This window comes from Mandrillus leucophaeus, unplaced genomic scaffold (genome assembly GCF_000951045.1).
Source record: "Mandrillus leucophaeus isolate KB7577 unplaced genomic scaffold, Mleu.le_1.0 Scaffold40, whole genome shotgun sequence".
Classification (NCBI taxonomy): Eukaryota; Metazoa; Chordata; class Mammalia; order Primates; family Cercopithecidae; genus Mandrillus; species Mandrillus leucophaeus.
In genome coordinates, this window is record NW_012104254.1 from 2,245,791 (window position 1) to 2,264,021 (window position 18,231).

Sequence of the window (18,231 nt, forward strand, 5' to 3'; positions counted from 1 at the left end):
GTAGGAAGTATTCATTAGATGTTTACTGAATCTAAATAACCACCAGGAGAGGAAGTCTTTGACAAAAAATGCAACGAGAACATAGAAACACCAGTGCAGACTCTAAAGAGGAAATATTTTATCTTCATCTAAGAAAAAAGCCCCACCCTCACCTCAAATAAGGAAGGAAAGAAGGAAGGAAGGCAGGGAGGGAGGAAGGAAGGAAGGGAGAGAGGGAAAAAGGAAGAAAGGAAGGAAGGAAGGAAGGAAGGAAGGAAGGAAGGAAGGAAGGAAGGAAGGAAGGAAGGAAGGAGAGCTTTAGTTCTCTAAGCTGTAGAGAAATTTTAAGTTCTTTTTCATGGATTAGTCAGAGGGGTCTAATATCTCTAAATCAAATGATCAAATGATGACAAAAGAAAAAACAAAGAACGCAGAAATTATCCTCTTCCAAGGTTTCATTCCTTTATGTCAATCAAGAAAAATGTTAATAAGGAGGGTTTGGCAGGGGTCAGTAATTCCTCACTGATGTCACAAATTTAGCTTCACTTTTCAGAGGCTGTTCGTGGCCATGCTTGTGAAATCTGTAATTCACCTCTAGACAATAACTAATTATTACTGATTACTATGAAATAAGTCAACAAAGATTTTCCTGTTTACATTCTTATCAGACTGTATCAGAACCATCTGTTTTCAAGTTTGTTGTTGCTGGGTGTTTTTTTTATCCCAAGGGATAGATTCTCCACATTGTTCTCTGAATATATGCATGCAAAACTGCCTTTTAATGCACAGTTGCAGTTTTCACTAAAACATTTGGGTAGGGGGAAAAATCACATATGTTTTTGTGAAAGTAGATGATAATAATTAGGTATCTCGCCGAATTTATTCTATCTTCAAATGAAGGATATGTTGGGGTCTGTCCCATCTCTAATTACCATCTCTTCATCTGCATGGGGTGACTACTGATTTTGCTAAAAGTATATATGTGGAGCTTCATGACACTAAAGTAACTTCAACCTGGAAAACACAGTAAAGGACTCTATTAATATGAGAGAGTCTACAATTTTAAAACAAGCAATATGTGACCCCTTTGCTCCATTGTTCATTGACACCAATCTCCTGTGATACAAGCAATAATTTTGTTCCATTGTTAAGGAAGCAAGAGTGTAAGATTTTAAATACTGGTACTCACCAAGTTGCTACATGGCTTTGGGCAAGCAATTAACCTTTGGTGTCTCAGTGACTTCATCTGTAAAATAGGGATAAGGATTTTACACAGGTGTGATGCCTGGACTAATTAGTATAATTATCATTATTGATGGGAAAATAATGCTGGTCGTTGATATCACATCTCATGTTAGCACCTGGAGAATCACATATCTTCTCTATGTTGACTCCATTTTATAGGAGTCTGTAAAAAACAATGATGACAAAGGCTACATATGAAAACTGGGACAATACAGTTAAAAAGGTCCGTATCCACATAGGCTCATATCCTTAATGGATTATTTTTGAATTTGCATTTATCATTTAGATGCTTTCTAAAGTTAAACTGAACACATAAACTATGAAATTACAAGGAAATTTTTCAAGGCCCACATTCAATTGATAAGCTTCCTTGCAGCAAAATGCTTTCCAGTTCATTTGTAGGTAACACCATGAGCTACCATAGAAGTTTAGGGTTGAGTGATAGAATTTAGGGTAATCAAAGTCAAATAAAAGTATACACTGAAGACATTGCTCATATAACATTCCAGACTCCCCACTTCTCTGTGTGTATGTGCCCCAAAAGAACCCCAGCTCAAACAGTTAGGGACCAGGACAAACAACTGAGCTGCATGAGAAGTCAACTGTGCAAGACTGGGGTCATTGAAGCTGGGGACAGCAAGGTGTCCTTATGCCACAGCATGGGTAACAACTCATGGGGCAAGGAAAGGGACATGCTGAGAAAAACAAAAATGGCATTTCTCTTGGGGCTTATCTAGGACGCCTAAGTGCACTTATGATTCCTAGGTCAGGATGAAATAACTGCTTTAAAAAAAGATTACTTCTACATGTTGGCAAAAGTGCCAGTGAAACGCAGAGAAAACTGTAGAAGATAATGCTCAAAAGATCAGTACTCAACACTATAACCTCTGTATCCCTTACCATAGATTTATGTTCTTTCTAGGTCCAAAATGTCTTCTTTTGGCTTTAGTTCCTCCCAGCAAAAAATTCTCTTTACTTGAGCTCAGTGGATGTCAAGCCTCAAATCTCCAACGTCTCCAAAGAAGTAGCCCTAAATAAGCCTCTTGACAAGTCATTCATACTAAGGACCGTATTCTTTTCCTCTATATTTGCCTCAAAACTATGGGCAACAACTTCCAAATGGAAACGCTAAAGCTGTTGCAGTTTTCCTATTATCCTCACCTATCATATGAAACATAACAATTAGCATTTTTAGCAGTATTGAAACTGCTAACACAACTTCTCTATGTCTTACACCATTAAACTTGATGAGAAATCCCTTCATGATTAACATTCATCTCGCTGTATCGTGCTTGAAGGTTAATAATATCCACCATCTCCTGAGAGAGGGGGAGGGGAGCTTATTTATTAAATGAATAGCAGAGTGAGGCAACCAGGAAAGGAAATTCCCCCCTCAGTCCACTAGAGGGTGGTTTGGCAGAGCCGAGGGAGGACGGCCGAGGCAGAGAGGCACCGACAGCTTCCTGTCTTGTTCGCCTGCACTTTAGTTAAGAAGATGCAACATTAGTATTCATTGCTTTCTATTCCTCACCCTGGGTAGGCTTTCATTTCTATTAGAGACACTTTACGAATGCCAGAAGTCAGTGTTGACTGGGCCATGACATGGTGGGGGAAAAAGAACCTATAGAGTTAGACTGCTTAAAATAACATCCGGTCTAATTCTTCTAAATCAACACTGGGTGAGATAAATAGATATGTATTAGCAGATCCTAAGTTTAAAACTTTCATAGATTATGTAGCAGTATGTGTGCACTTCAGATACGGATGTGGAGTGAATGTTGCATGTACATTATGGGGAATTATACATAATGCATAAAGAAATGTACCTAGCCTTTAGCACACCAGCTGTTTCTGCTTATAAGCCTGAGTTACCTATGAAATGCAGTAGACATTTTGTAGTAAATATCCTACTTGATTGACTTTTTTTTAGGCCTAGTCACCTATGCTGATTTATAGAATTTAGGAAGAAATATAAATTTTAGCAATGAAAGATGGAATTTTAAAATTTCTTGTATGAAAACATGTTGTGTTCTGAGAAAGAAGAGATGAGGAATTAGCCTGTTTTGGTGGTCTCTACGTAGGTGGTAAGGCAAAAGAGAATACGTTTTTCCTATCTGTAATATTGTTCAGTGTAGCAAACCCTTTTGCTTGTTACAGTACAGCAAATGGAGTGTTTAATTTGGGATTCAATGTAGTCTAGAGTCAAGGTGCAGCAGTTTTAGTACAGAAATACAATTTTATTGGAGGCCGAAGATTTAATTTCCACCTTACGTAGAGAGCCATAAACGGCATGCCTGTTTTACATTTTGCATAGTATTTGATATATGTAATTCCTGGCCTAATTTTAGAGTTTCAAAAGGTGGAAGAATCACAATACGTAGATTCAAATTCTTCAACACTTCAGCCACAGATGACATTTTAAAATGAGCAATGTTCTGTTTCTTACTCATGGATTTGAAACCTTTGCTTCGCTCCCCAGAGCTCTGCACCACATCCTTTCCAGGTATTCCTAACTAGGTGAGCCACAAAGCCACCTAAAGGGCGCCCTCATGTTGGAACAAACACTTCCTTTGTTTAAATCTGTCTACTAGATGGCATTCTACTAAAACCTAAGATGATCAGACGATATGGATAGCTTGCCATCAGTTGTGCCTAGTATTTGTCAGGGTCATATATGTTAGTATCTGTTCAGATGTATGTATTTTGAATAAAATAATTTGTAAACATATTGGAATGACTGTGAAAGAAATAATCAAATAATGTTAGCTGTAAGGCTGTATCCACATTGGAATCCAAATTTGGAGGATTTTGTCATTCTCTTTCCTTCAAACATATTCATTATCGGACACACACACACAACACACACACACACACACACACACACACACACAAAATGTTGCTCTTCCATCTGTTTGCCTTTGCATCATTAGTTCTCTTTATCAACATTTCATACCTCCTCTTTACCACCAGGTGGAGCCCTTTGTTTATAGACATCTGTCCATTTCCTTTTTCTCAAAGATGCTACCAGATAAATAGCTCCAGAGCTAAAATACTGTTGCAAACACGAAAATTTAACACACAGAGATAAAAAAGTAAAGCTTTTCAGGCATTGGTATAATAAACCTTGCTTTGAGTCCTATTGCTACTAGATTTAATGGCTTACACATTTTCCTATTTACAACTCCTGCACACCAAACAGCAGAAAATAATATTGTTGCGTGTGCCATAAACAGTGTTGCTGCAGGTCTATTTTATGTAGTACTATCATTTTTATAATCTCAAATGTTTGGCAACTGCAGTCAAAAAAAAAAAAAACCTAACCAAATACTATATGCTGTAAGCTTCAGTTGTCTTCAGTCTTAAAAATATATACCTCATTGAGAAGAAAATGTTTTTCTTCAGACAAAAGAGAGTGGTAATTCAGCTGTAATAGACAACAATGTAAAAATCTTCTCTTAGTCAAATTCATCTCTCCTCAATTTGAGATCCAGTTAAGGGTACGTCAAAATCCATTTTAGCTTTGATTATATTTAGGAGCTAATTAAAACTGAGTATTATTAGCACAGCTACATTGCTCAATTATTTTCATATTCTTATTTTAAGAATTTAATCAAAGCTCTTCTCATGAACAAAAAGCAATAATATTTTTTAAATTGGAACCCCAATTTGCATGTGCAAATAACTGTAGAATGAGCTCACCTAAACTATCTTGCCAGTGACCTCAACTTTGATCTGGAAAGATCGTTTATGCACAAGTAAAACATTCACATTCTCTATGCTAATTCTGTGTTGGATCTTTTCTCAAGGTAGTTTACTTATGGCAACGTTGGAAGGTCTTTTAATAACATATGTATTTTCTAACACCACTGAATTATATATTTAACTGGAATATCATTTCTGTTCCATTTTTTATTTTAATCAGGATTTGCTCCCTTTGTACTTATATATGTAAAATTTTGGTTAAGCATCTGCAAAGCAGTGAGTGGAAGAAGATTTGTGTACATGGTTTATTTAGTCAGTCTCCCAGCCTGAGAAATCTGGCTTTTCTATCGGTATACAAACTGGTTCTTCAATCAGAGGCTGAATGTGAAGGAGTCCTTATACAACAAAATGCTGGAACCACCATTTTGCCGTCTGCTCGCATACAATAAAATGGTGGCACAGAAAACAGTTAACACATTGTGCCCATGAGAGTTGTCTGAAAGTATTCTACTCTCTAATGCAGATATCAAGCCACTTTTAAAAATACTGTTACCAAGTGGCTAGACGTATTTGCTTATGTGTGTAATGCATGTGTGTGTGTGTGTGTGTGGTGTGTATGAGATGCCAGAAGAATTGGATGTGTACATTTGACGAAAGGATAGAAAGAACTAGTCAAAAATTAACACTCAAGCTGAGAGTGAAAGCAAACCTACGTAAAAGCACAGGTCCTGCAAATTGCTTCTAACAGTTTACAAAAGCTGTATAGTGAATTTGGCCTTGATAACTCCTTTCATTTTAGCATTCACTGAAAGCAACTTTGAGCTAGGAAATTTAAGGGAGTTGGTATTCTTTTTATTTCTTTTTCTTTCCTAATGTCCTGTATAAATTAAAAGCAAGCCCTCAGTAGACTCTTACCTGCAAACTCCACGGTCTTGCTTTTTACAGAGGGGAAGGAAAACCGAGAACCACTCTTTCTTTCCTATTTTACTTCTGCTCTTATTTTTGTCATTACAAATGCTGCCTTGGCTCTTTTAAAGTGTGAAAATTCTCATTTTTCTGCAGTACTTCAGACTCATGCAGACTCCTTGGGGATACAGTGAGGAGCTAACCAACTGCACATGGGAAATGGGACTGTTCGTGGTTAGAAAAACTGCAGTCTTTGGTAATTTTCCACATGGAGTAGAAGTCATAAGTGACTTTTTTCTTTTACGTATAATGACTTTACTTGAGTAGTTGGTATAGAGTTGTAGGCTCAGGTTTGAACATGTGAATGCACTAATGTGTTTTACAAAATTTAATTTGACTTCTTTCTATAAACATTTTCACTATTTTCAAGTGCATAATAAATAGGTTAAAACAGGATACCCTCCCTCTGTGATAACCCCACTTCCAGACAGAATTATAAAAGGCTACTGTCTGTAAATGAGAAATAGCCCTGTAAGACCCACCAGCAGGTTATGCAATATGTGACATAGACCACCAGGGGCTGAACTGAAACCACTAATACTTTTTTCATAGCATCATTAGCTAGAGTTAAACAAGGTGTCAAAGTGGAAAGATGGGGAGGTTAACCTGGCTCATTATACTTGCATGCCTTCATTTTAATTATTTTTTGCGCGAAAATTACACACTAATATTCAATTTTATGATTTAAATGTGTTACCCAAATACAGTACCTTTTATCTTTTTAAACGATTAATGCATTATTTTGTGATTATTATCTAAACTTGATTTTCAATAAATACTAAAATTCTCTTAACAAAAATGCAATTTAAATTTAAGGCTAAGGAGAGGTTATTAGTAAAAATTTTCCCTGTTGTATTTTATGAGATAAAATTGATTTTCTTTTTTTGAAATTTAGATCTTAAATCAAAATCTGCCTCCAACCAAGATGAGTGGGCCCAGGGCTCATGGAGTGAGTTTGCATGCATTCTTGACCTCATGTTGACAGTCATCGGGAAAAAATATGTTCTCTTTATAATAGCTGCTTTACAATTTGGGACATTGCTAGGTTTTTACATGCACTAATATTAGTTGCCCCATGTACCTTAAATAAAGCCAACTCAATAAATTTAGGATTGTGACTGAGAAATAAATGCCATGTCAGTAAATCTCAACCAGATACCAGAAGAAGGATTATGTGATTGTTTAGTCCAAAAATTAAGTTTCATGTCTTTAATTGGTGTCATATCCTGTCCTAAGTATGTAGTGCTTAAATCAAAGGCAACCACATTAACCTGGAGAGGAAACATAATAACAACTCCTTTCATCCCCTGCCTCAAATGTTTGTATGCTCAACCCTAATTTTTGTTAAAACACTTTCAAGCAAAGACAACAGGAAATAGTAAACATGGCAACACTGTGAAAATAATTTTCGGATGCACTATTTCTCTCCATGTTCAAAGAATCAGTTGTACAGGCTGTGGAGGAAACTGATGTATCATTAAACCCAGTGCAGACAAAAACAGCCACCCTTCCAGCAAAATTGATACTTCTGTTCATTTTATAAATCTTGGTTCTAGCCAGACTGAAGCCGGGAATTAACTCGGTCTCTCACATCAATGGCCTGAAACGGTGGTGCATCACGGTAATACATTCAAAGGGAATCAGGAGTATCTAACAACAACTTTAGGAGCAGGAATGCAATTGTAACTGACAGCCAGATGTCTGGTCGGGCTGCTGCAACTACCTATCAAGACTGCAGATGGTCTTGAGATCTTTGCATCTAAACAGCAAGTCCAAGTGAATGATATACAGATAAACAACAATACCACAAATCATCAACACAAACCAAAAAAACCTCTGTGACTGATAAAGATTTCAGATGTCAAGAGTTAGCCAGCTCAACTCCTTACTCTCCCCTTTCTCTCCTATCCAAACAAAAAGCATGATAGTGGTTGAGGGCCCAGCAGGAAATGTTTGGACACCCAGTGCCAAACGCTAGTCCTTCACTAAAGCCTTCAATATACTTTAATGCTTAGATTACAGAGGCAAAAAAGGCTCCAGTAGAAATTACTTTACATGTGGGATATTAATAATTTGGCTAACTCTATGTTACATTTATTGTACTTCCTCTTTACCTTAGAAGAGTACAGTAAAATTCAAAGAGAAAGAAAATTTAATTACCATTAAAGCAATGATCGGCATAAAGCTTTTTGTTCCTCGAATATGTGTTTCAAAAAAAATTTGATGTTATTCTAGTAGATTAGTGTTTTTTAACCTAGCTAAATACACATATTTCTTCATTTTCACAGATTCCATATTATCTTGAAGTACTTTTCTTTTATATACCAGATTTGACATGAATTTGCACTTCATAAACTACTACAAGTATCAAGACATTCTCATCCAAATGTGGGTAAAGAATTTGGGGGAAAAACTTAGTAAAAATGTCTTATTTTGTAAAGCAGTTTGAAATTTTAATTGATTTTATGGTATTAAACAGTTGCAAAAATAATAGAATTATATTCAACCTATGTATTCTTTTAGTGAGCATGGGTGGGTATTTCAGTACCATCAACCATTTTGCAGTTTTCATGAGGTCTCTTTGAGTAACTAAAAATTATGCCCTTTCAAGCAAACTCTTTTCAGTGAAGTTAATCCAAAAGTTCCTAGATTAAATATTTCAAATACATTTTGCTTATGTGACATTCTTCTCCAGGGCTCCAGTGTACCCTCCTATTGTTGCCAGTTCCAAACCCATTTTGAGGTCTCAGCTTTTTCCATGAGAATGTCAAAACTGGAGGCCTTTCAAAGTAGCTGCTGTGAACACGGAGGCCCCACAGACAGGCTGACAGTCCCTCCAGTTGCTCTCAGAGACTTGCCTCAAGTGGATACACAGAGCAATTCTCCAGACACAGACGCATCTGATGTCCTTTCCCGAAAATATCATTTCCAGAAAAGATGCTGACCAAGAAGAAACAGCAGGGGTGAGAGAGTGGCCAAAGCACTTGAAACATCTTAACAAGCACTAATTAAATGTCGTGCTTAAAAAATACGGCTTAAGAAAGCCAAATACAATAACTTCTTACAGATGGTTTTAGGAACTAACAAGACCTGTAGGAAATGGCGCATTAAGATTAGTGTCCCCGAAGTCTCTTACAACCATTAGTGACTGAAGGTGCTGTGCACTTTAGAAGGAAATAATCGGAATTTGCCTGATGTGAAGCTGTTTGTTTTTTTTCTCATTTCTCTCTGAAGGGAACTGCGCATCTGTCAGTGCATTACACAGTCAATATTGACACGGCCAGCCAATGGAATATAAAAGGAGCATTAGCGGCCTTGAAATCTATTTTTTTCTGACGGGGTGCAAAGCCATCCGAAAAACAGTTGTGAGTATCAAGAAGGCAGGGACTGTGCTTCATCATATATGTATGACAATGCCAATATTGTGGGCATTTTGTAACTGTTCACTTATTTATTGAACAAATATTCCTTCAGTGTTTACCCTCTGCTGGCTATGGACTATGATTTGGAGACAAAGTAGACAGATACGGTATCTACCTTTCCGAGTATGGAAGCTGTGTAAGGTTATTTGCTGGAGATGGATGAATGGATGGATGGGAAAATGTGTGCTGGGGGAAAAAAGGTATTTCTCAGACACAGGTCTGGTGGTCTAGTGTGATATTCCTTTAGGATGCGACCCTTGGTCTGAACACATTGAAAGAAATATAGAGGCAGATTCGCCAGGTGAGATGGCTCAAGACAAACCCAGTGGCAGTAATTAGTCCCAACATGAGCCTGAAACTAGGTGCTAGTATGGAAGTCTGAGCTTCTAATGAAGGGGCTTTGAAGTTAAGTGAGGTTTCCCACGATCTTAGAACCTATATGACCTTATTGTTAGTATGAGCTTTCTTGGTAGAATCTGGAAGAAGAGCTTCTGGTAATAAAGGAAAATATAGGCCTAATATTTAAACATTTTTTTAACCCAAAGCATAACTAAAAGATTGAAGGGTGTATATATGTCTATTGTTAAGAAGACACCTGTTGTTTCCAGTTGCTTGTATATTACCCCTTAGGAAGATGTGATTTAGCGGCCCAAACTGCCTTTCACACTAGCAGGCTTCTTGATCCCTTTACTGTTATTTCTCTGCCTTAATTCTCTTCCCGTTTGCCATGTATTCAACGGTTAACAAGGTGTATTCTACACCTTGTCTATACCCATGATGCAAACTGGGGTTCAGCCGTGAAAGGATTGTTAGAAGCAGGTAAGACTCAATGGAGGGGAGACTGGAGACTGTCAAACCCGCACTCTCCAGAGCGGCCAGCAGAGCGCTTTGGGGATAGAAGGAGCTCTGAGCAGGGGTTCTGTCACAGAAGCTCTGTCGGGTCAAGCTGGTGGGTTGGAAATAATGAGTCAATCTAGCCAGGCCATCAGGGAGGTGTGAGGAGACATTCAGCAAAAACAAAACAAACAAACAAACAAAAAAAAACTTCTGCCAACTTGGATGTTTTCCATAAAAGAACTAGTTAACTAGACTTTCCTTTTCTAGCTGGTTGCTTTGCAGTATAATGAAAAGGAATTTCCAAATGATTGGGTTGATGGGCTAGCCATCCCTGACCCCACACAACCACCTGTGCCACATCACTCCTGGCTATCAAAACCATATACCAACCACCACCACCTACCCCATTCAAAACAAAATCCTCATTAGAATCAACAAGAGAACATAAACTTGCTTTGGAGGTGGTGGTATTGTTCATTTCATACATTCACTCAACAAACATTCACTATGAAACTCTTCGGTGTCACCTACTGAATAACTCTACACATGCAAATTGGTAGGAAAAAAAAGCTGCTGAAGGAACTCCTAAGGGAAAAAATTATCAAAGTTATAGCATTACAAATACAAGTTTCAGCCTTGGGAGAATCCAAAACCTAAAGAAAACAAGGCTGTTTTCCTCTAATGTCCTGGATGAGGACAGAGTATTTCAGGTAATGCTGCTGATGAAGATGATGAGCTGATGTGGATGCTAGAGCTGCCATTCACAAGGTGAGGGCTCACCGCATGCCTGGCACTGTACACAATACATTGGTTATTTCATTGCTGTACAAACCTATTAAATTGGACTCATTATTCCCATTTTACAGATGAGAAAACTGAGGCCCAAAGAGGCTAAGTAGCATCTAGTACTAGTGACATCTAGAAAATGGAGGAATCCAGATTGAATTTCACAGTCATCTTGCTCCAAAGCCCATAGCATCTTGCCTTCTTTCTAATTTGGTTGACTTGCTTTTGGTTGAGGCCATGTAATATCCAAGTCAAAATCTAAGTGATTTTCACTCACACATGAGAACTGGGTGAATGTTTTTGAAGCTAGGTCTGGAAGATGATTAAGATGACCTGTTAAATGCATATTTAAATGCAACATTCCCACGTATTGTCTGAATCTTAGTAATATTTCATGGGTTCCAAATCTCATTCTTTGTGTTCCCTTTTACATCAGACCTCTCCAAAGAGGTGCCACAGATGTAATGTTGCAGGTCCCAAAGGTGTTGCCCTTCATGTCCAGATGGCACAGCACTGTGCGAAAGCTGGCCCCTCAGCAGCTGTGACAGGCAAGGAGCAACCCCCACATGTGCAGCTTAGCAGGATGCCACCCAGAGGTCTGAGACACGGTCAGGGAAGAAGAACGGAGGAGAAAAGAAGAGAAGGTGAGGGAAGCATAGACAAGAAAGCAAGGGAGAGAGAGGGAGAGAAAACTGCAAACAGTCATCTGCCACTGCCTCCCAACTGGCCTCTCCAACCACAGGCCAGCCTCCTTCCAAGTTCCTCAGCAGAGAGCTGTGTTCAGAAAGAAGCAAATGAGGGATGTGGAGGCAGAAGACCTGGAAGTCTGGACTTGTCATCTGAAACGTTTGAACTCAGGCAAGCCAAGAACCTCTCTGGGTCTCAGTTTCCTCATCTGTAAAAATGAAATAAGGATAAGGTCCATTTCACCAAATATTGAATACCTAATGAGATCATGTATTTTTAACAGCTTTATTGAGTTGTAATGGACATATAATAAACTGTACATGTTAAGCGATGATGCATTTGGAAAGAAGCATTTGTAAACCATAAAACTTTCATCTCTACCAGGCTCAGAATCCCACAGTAGCTCCCTAATTTCTTTAAGCCATTTTCTGTCTGGTTTTTAGGAGTCTTCATAACCGGTCTGCACCTTACCCGGCCACCTCATTTCTTACCATTTTCCACTACAGACTCATAACAATGAGGCCAGCCTTCTTCATTCAGCATTCTCTCCACTGGTTTTTCCCTGGAACACCAACAATGACCACCAAGCCCCTCTGCTCATCTTCAGCATCTTCATTCTCCCGCATTTGTTCAGCCGTTGAACACTGAACACTCTGACAAATACTGTCCTATGTACTGGGGATGCTTCTGGGAGCAAGAAAGAGAAGTTCACTGCCATCAAGGGCCCTCCGAGAGAGCTCTTGACAGTAAACAGGGTGTTCCCTGCCAGCATCCTCCTCCCTATGTGAATCCTCCAGCTCTGATGCTCTCTCCTCTGTGAAGTCTCTTTTAAGTACCATTAACTCATTATCTTCTCTCTCTTTTTTCCTACAGCTCTTGTGGGCTGTTTCATATAATTTAGGGTATGATTTTATTTTTTAAAATTCTCACCTAAAAAGCACCACCCAGGAAGCTGGTTTTTTTCCACACTCTTATAACCCAGAGTAGACATCAAATGCTTGTTGATTTCAGAAGAGCACATCAGAAAAGCTGGGCATGTGTGAGAAACTCTCCCAGGAAATAGAACCCACCATTGCCCCTCAGTGGCACCTGTATGGTGGGCTGGTCGGCCCTGCTGGGAGGGCAGCACTAGCAAGGACAGTCTGATTCACGGCTTGTCCAAAGCCAACCACAGGGGAAGCCATGCTCAAGGACATCTTCCTGCTGCCGGCAAAAGACGAGTGTCTCCTAGCAACCGGCTTCCAGTGGCTTCCTGTCCTGGGAGCCTCCCTGCGCTCACAGCTTTACATCCTGGGGTTTTGTATTTTGGCCTTGCTAATCACTGTGTTTATTCTAGGTTCTGAAAATTGAGGAATAAATGCAGGTTAGCTGCTGACGTTCAAGCGGAGACACTATTTTATTCATAACCTCCTTTCAGCAACCACTCATGACTTTCATGGAACAGAATGTTTGATCTTAGTCTAAAAAGGGTAAATATATTTTTTAAAGATTTCATTTATATCAAGGCAGTTGGTTTGAAAGATACATAAAAAAGGAAAAGCACACATTCTTTCCATCGAATAATCAAAAAGTACTCAGACCTTTTCAAAACAGATACACTATCATTCAAAACCTGTTACAGCAATAAACTCTAACTTGGCAAGTTCACAGATGCAGAAGGAAAGGCAAGGCAAATTGGAAGAAAATGGTTCAAAGGTCCTTAAAAGTTTTGGTGGCTTAGAATTATGTCTGCTGCAATATGGATTGAGCATTTATTTCCTCCATGTTCTTCCTAGAAAGTCTAACCTTAGTTTCAAGGTATATAGTGCTACATTTTTATTTTTGTGGGATTGAACTCCGCAGTTGATGTTGCTTTGTAACATTTTCTCTTGTTTTTAGCAAATATTCATCAAGACACAAATTCCTCATCTGTTAAAAAAATCAATCAGACTTCCCACAGTGAAGAGCTCAAAACTATAAGTATATCCTTTATTCAAAAAAACCCATAAATGTAAGTTAAAGGTATGATTACTTGTCTCTTTCATTAAGAAAACTCAAAGACTTAAGGTGAGTTGAGTGCCCAGAGTTAAATATATGAGAGGGCTGGTAAACCCCAGAACTCTTTTCCAGCAAAGCCACCAAAGCCTGGTACTGCCCGGGGTTCCCTGAGCAGCAAGTTGAGGTTTGGAGTCTGCTACTGCTGTATTTAGGCAGTGAGCTTGGTCTCTGCAGACTTGTGAGTTCTTTGGAGGTATCCCTCAGTTCCTCCCCCCATTTCCCTCCCCCTGTCCAAGCAATACAGCCACAAAGTCATGAGTCCAAGATTAATTCTAACTGTTTTGGCTGCAGTAGACCCTCTATAAACCTAAGAATGACTTCTGCCTTCTCAGGGATAGTACAGGATTTACCAGGTAGCACCAGTGACTTCTAACTTTTCAGCATCTACTTTTGAAATTTATCCATGGATGGAGTTTTTAATAGGGGGTGTTGCACATTCCTTAGAATAACTCACAGGCTCCTTAGCTTCCTATTTTGGGGTTCTGTACATATTTGTTTTCGGGGGTACAAAATGAATCACATGGCTACAGCAGGGCACTCCTGAATGACTCTTGTTTATTCATTAAAGAAACTTGTACATGAATCAAGGCTTTCCTTATGGTCTCAGGCTGTTCTTCATTCCCTGAAATGGTCAGAACAGCCATCAAGCATCTTGGAAGAATGCATATCTTTAAAGGCCATAAAGAAAGAACGTTTGGTTAAAATGAAAAACTGCTCTGCCACCCACTCGTCTGAGTTCTCCTTTCTTCATCTTTAATCAATATGTAAATCTGTTCACTTGATGTTTTAATACAAGTTGAGGTAAATTCAGCTTCATCATGTTTTTCCACAGAGGGGAAAAAGTAACCCTGACTCTTCCTCTGGCCCTTTTCAAATATCTACATGCAGTGGTGGAATGAGCTGAGGACATGAAAGGCCCTGGGAGGCAGGCCTGTGTCTTACCCTGCTGGGCCTAGTATTCCAACCACCACACAAGATTAATTCAAGAATAACAGGCCTGGGTCCCAACCTTAATCATTTCCATTTTCATTATGGTTTACACATTAATTGTAAATGACCAGATTGATTAGGGACTCTTTAAAAAAGCCAAACAGACTGGGAGGCAGTGCAGGATAGCATTAACTGTATAGGTTTGACATTTCCATAGACCTGGACTAAACATCCAGACCTGTCATTTACTAGCTGTGTGACCTTGGGAAAGTCACTAGGCTTCTCTGGGCCTCAAATTTTCCTTAACTATAAAATAGGGATTGTAACTACCTGTATGAAAATCAGTGTGAGAATAAAATGAAACAATGTATGCAAAGATTTTGCATAGTGCCTGTAACTACCGTTTATTGAATAAAAGACTGTAATACAAACTGCTTTGATATGTGTGGCATACTAACTGTCTTACCAATTGTCTATTACTTATGTACAAAGCACTGCGGTGAGTGCTATAGAGACCCCTCAAAATTTTGGATGCTCTCTTTTCTTAAAAGCTTTATAACCCGATTACTAATCAAGGAGACAACACAGAAATCCATAGAAAAAGTAAAATTGCAGTTGGATAAAACTTCTCTTGGAGTGCTGCCCACTCTCAGTAGTCAAGTTCACACCTGAGGCTGACAGTGCTTCAGTTATTGTTTCATGGGTCACACCTGAACCAACTAGGGCAGTCAGTGAAATAACATTCAACATTCATCCAACAAATACTGATTGACCTACTGTGTGCCAGGCACTGTGCCAGGTGATGGAGATGTCAGTCTTCCCGGAGTTTAAGAAGCACTTAGGGTCTGTTTTAAGCATTTCATATGAATTAACTCTTTTAACCTTTCAACAAAACTAAGAGGGGGCTACTAGCATCAGTCTCATTCCACAGATGAAAAAACTAATCACAGAGAGGTTACATAACTTGTCCAGGGCCACACAGTAATAGACAGCAGAATTGGATTGGAAACAAGCAAAGTGGTTCTAGGGTCTGTCCTGGTATCACCAATACCTTACTGCTTTGTAACAGCACCTTTTCTTAGGAGGAGACCATTGCATGCCTCTGGGGTGGTTCCTTTACTCCTGCTTTTGAAGATGGATTCTCTAGATGAAAAGACTGAGGGTTCACTCTTTTCTTTCCTTTCGTCACTGAAGACCTGAGAAGGGACTGTAAAGTCCCTGTGGACACTAGTTAGCCCTCCATTAAGCAAGCTGTGTGTCATCAGTTATCATATTTAAACCAAGCTCTTGCTGTTTTGAATAAGAGTTAAAAACATACTTTGATGCATTAAATAGACCTACCTTAGGGGAGGTTTACTTCATAATTGAACACAATAGATTTCTAACTTGAAAGCTACTGCAGGCTTTCAAGTATTATTTAAATTGTCCTAGACACAAATTACTCATAAAATTGAACTGTCACTTCATAGCAGAATGAAAATTAATATGCTCCTCTTGATTCCTGAACTTGACCATAAATTCCCTTACGCAAAACACTCTGGAATTTGGAGAGCTAAGATCAGAACCTTTTTCTCTGCTCCATGTCATGTCTTATGTCTCGTGTGGTAAAAGGCAAAGAAAACAAGCTATCAGTAGTAAGCAGAACGAAGAAACAATGTTTAGTCAGGCCGTAACATCACTGTCTTTCCTAGTTCTTTAAGTGTTAGAGAAATAATTTGAAAAAGACAAAAAAAGAAAAAACTGACTCATATTTGCAAACAGAAAATACCAGAAAAGGAGATAAATGGCTGCCCAAACGGCCTCAGCACATAATTGTTTTTAAGGGAGGGCTGCAGTCCTCCATAAGCTCTTTTCAGAATCTAGACCATCACAGACACATAGGAGACTATTAGACTAGGCGTTAAATTTTGTCCATGGTTAGCAAACGACATGCAAAAAACTAAACTGCTCCCTTGAAGTTGAAATCAAAGAGTGTCATGAGCAGCCTTATGTATTTCTGAATGGGAGAGAACACACATATGTGATGGAGGCAATCCAGAGAGAGGCGCACTTCCCAGAGGCTGTTTTAAACAGTGACAGATTACAAAATCCTAATGTGATATGTTGGAGCATGAAATACACACACACACACACACACACACACACGCACACTTGCTTGTGAAAAATCCTGCTGAAATCTTTAAAAAGCCGAAGTTTAGAAGAACACGTGCTATGGATGCACCAACAGTAATTTCAAAATCACTCTGTTTGAGTCCACTCCTCACCTCTTTTATCACTTTGACACACTCTTTAGGAAATAACAGAGAAAGAGAAATATGAAACTGAAGACAGAAAATGTAATTATAAAACAAAGCCACCCACCTTGCTTTCAGGGTCAGGAGATACAATAGCCTTCTTTTGCAGCAAGAATGAACTTAACACCCATGTGTTAAATGATCACTTATCTATTTAAAAGAAAAGGAAATGTTTTTTTAAAAGAAAGCTATCTCTCAGTCCTTCTCACTGCAAGTCTTACCAAAAAATAAAATAAAAGCAGTGTACTGTGGCTCTCTGGCACAAGGCACAAGGCAGAAAGCCGAGTCCTTAAGTCACTATTCCCCTGTTTCGCAAAACAAAATAAAACCAAAAGCCAACAGCAAAAGGTGTTTGGCAGGTGGGAAAGGGTCTTAAAACACCTTGTGCCCTCCTGGGTCCCTCCCAATGCCTTCAGTGTGGGCTGTGGAAGCAACACCGCTCAACACCAATGTCACCATCAGCTGTTTAAATGCCACAAAAGTACACTTAGAAATGAGAGGAAAGTGGGGCCAGGCGCGGTGACTGACATGGATATGTACAGCCAGCCTCACTGCCACTAGAACAGCCTTAAATGCCCACACAAGGAGAATAAAAAGAAAAGCACATTTTGCAATAGAATGAATACTTTTTTTTTTCTTTTCTTTTTTTTTTTTTTTAATTGAGACCGCGGAAAGTCACATGACCCTGCATGTAGCCTTTTAGGAAAGCAACCGAAATGGTAAAGCCAGGAGCGGGGGCTGCCTGCTTCCTCCTGCAGCCTTTCAGCCCGTCCTGTCGCGCGTCCACATTCTTCTGGGCGCATCTGTGGAGCTATTAAGTGGGATAATCCCTCTGGCCTTTGATACATTTCTGGACATGATTATTTCATTACTCGCAGTATATCAGTAGGATCATAATAAAAAGGACTTCTGACAACCTGCCAAGAGTTTTGTGGCCTTGTAAACACAAAAGTGCTCTAATAAAATTTTATTAAGTGTTAAAAAGTCATAAAAAGTGAAATAACATAAACTACAAAATTTACTGTCCTCAGCAAATGCTGAAAATATCTTCCACAGTAAAATTAAATTAGCATGTAATAGACAGAGAAGCAGTGTGGAGTGGATTTAAAAGAGGATCCAGGGAAAATGACACTGTAACCCAATCAGGGTCACGGGGATTTAATTCGGATTTTCCCCCCTAAATGTGGATAAATGTGCTGATTACAGACGAGAGCTTGGGGGTTACTGGAGTCTCACACATTGTCAATACTTCGGAAGGAATAATATATTGCAGATTGTAACCAGCACGGGGAGCCGGCGAAAGGCAGGGTGTCCACTAGAGCGCGCTGAGAGACCGGGAATCCCCG

The 18,231-nt window shown here is 39.1% G+C and overlaps 1 long non-coding RNA gene across 1 annotated transcript; it reads right to left on the reverse strand.

Moving 5' to 3' along the window:
* Window positions 1-732: 732 nt before the first annotated feature.
* LOC105548027 lies at window positions 733-17,036 on the reverse strand. Its single transcript, XR_001007329.1, has 3 exons — window positions 16,953-17,036; window positions 1,169-1,225; window positions 733-993 (listed from the first exon to the last, which is right to left on the reverse strand). It is a non-coding gene; the product is annotated as an uncharacterized LOC105548027 (long non-coding RNA).
* Window positions 17,037-18,231: the final 1,195 nt, after the last annotated feature.